The sequence below is a fragment of the Loxodonta africana genome, chromosome 7, assembly GCF_030014295.1.
Source record: "Loxodonta africana isolate mLoxAfr1 chromosome 7, mLoxAfr1.hap2, whole genome shotgun sequence".
Classification (NCBI taxonomy): Eukaryota; Metazoa; Chordata; class Mammalia; order Proboscidea; family Elephantidae; genus Loxodonta; species Loxodonta africana.
The window spans coordinates 83,722,420-83,724,185 of record NC_087348.1 but is presented as its reverse complement, the minus strand read 5'-3'; the positions used below and the strand labels follow the sequence as shown (position 1 = coordinate 83,724,185).

At 43.1% G+C, this 1,766-nt stretch overlaps 1 pseudogene; it reads left to right on the top strand.

Moving 5' to 3' along the window:
• Positions 1-605: 605 nt before the first annotated feature.
• LOC100666218 (olfactory receptor 51I2-like) lies at positions 606-1,766 on the top strand (annotated as a pseudogene).

Here is a 1,766-nt window from a genome sequence, read left to right as displayed (position 1 = left end):
ACATGTGAATATTGAATAACCCAGGGTTTAGATACTATGGGCCTTCCACTTCACTTGTCCATTATTCTAAATGTGTTAACCTGTGCTTTCTCTTTCCCTAGTTCTCACTATGAGTTATAATTGACTAAATGAACCATGTGCTTCCTACATTTTAATTTATTCTATGTGCCTTTCTGTTCAATACCCCTTGACATAGCTTGTGTGGTAGTGTACTTAGAGGCTACTATTTCAGCAACATGATTGCCCACTAAAGCAGTAATAAATTAGCTCCTGTATATAAACCAAAAAACTAAACCCATTGCTGTCGAGCCAATTCTGACTCATAGCAACACTATAGGACACAGTAGAACTGCCCCGATTGGTTTCCAAAGAGCTCCTGGTGGATTCCAACTGCCACCTTTTTGGTTAGTACCTATAGCACTTAACCACTGCACCACCAGCATTTCCACTCTATATAGCTTGTTGAATTAATCTGAAATTAATGCTACTCAATTTATTCTAAAAGGATCCCTGGTGGTTCAGTGTTTAAAGAGATTTACAGATTTACCTCTACTTCTATACTCTCTCTGACTACTGAATAAACCTGAATGAATTTTACTGCTTGACTGTCCTGCACAAGTTCTCTTTTTTTAGGTTTGACCATCATCCATGTTCAACGGCACTCACTACCAGAACCCTTCTGTCTTCTCTCAGGCATCCCAGGCATGGAGGATGCTCATATCTGGATCTCCTTCCCATTGAGCATCATGTTCGTAATTGCCATCCTTGGAAACAGCATCATCATTCACATAATATGCAAGAACCCCAGGCTTTAGGAGCTCTGATATATTTTCCTGTCCATGTTGGCAGCCACTGACATAGGCAAGTCAGTGTGCACACTGCCCACTGTACTTAATGTCTTTCTTCTCAACCACCAAGGAATTGAGTTCCATGGCTGCCTGGATTTCTTCACCCACCTTCTCTTCCATGGAGTCATTGATTCTGCTGGCCATGGCCTTTGACAGCTTTTTTGGCCATTAGAAACCCACTGCACTATACTATGGTCCTGACCCACTCTCACATTACTCACGTGAGGTTGGCTGCTGTGGCAGGGGGAGTGGCACCGATGGCCGCCTTGCCTATCTTGCTCAAACGGCTTCCCTTCTGTAAAAGCATCATCCTAGCCCTCTCATTCCGTTTCCCCCCTGATGTGAGGAAGCTAGCTTGTGGGTCTATTCATGTCATCATCATCTATGGACTGGCCTTGGTTCTCTGTTCCTTTGGTGTCTTTACTGTTCTATCTTATGCTCTAATCTTGAAGACACTTCTAGGCATTGCAACCAAGGAAGGGAGGCTTAAGGCACTAAGCACTTGTGTCTGCCATATTCTCACTGTCCTCACTTTCTATGCCCCACTTACTGCTCTAGCTTTGATCCACAGGATAAGCAGGTACCACTCCCCTCTTCTCCATGTTACCTTGTCCAATATTTTTCTTTTTCTTAGACCCGTCCTGAACTTACTGGTGTACCATGTTAAAACAAAACAGATCAGAAGTGTGCTGAGTGGACTGTTTGCACTAAGGCGAGATGAAAGAGCAGAGTGGGTCTCTGAGGAACTGATGGAAATGTGCCCGGAATGTTGAGAAAAGAAGGATGACAGTGTTTTCCTGTACTGCTGAGGTACTCCCTTTGGTATACCTCTGAGTGGTTCTGCCACAACCTTCTGGAAATGTGAAATTTCCTTCTAGTTTTCAATATCATACCATGAAAAAGAGAGTTATAAAATGT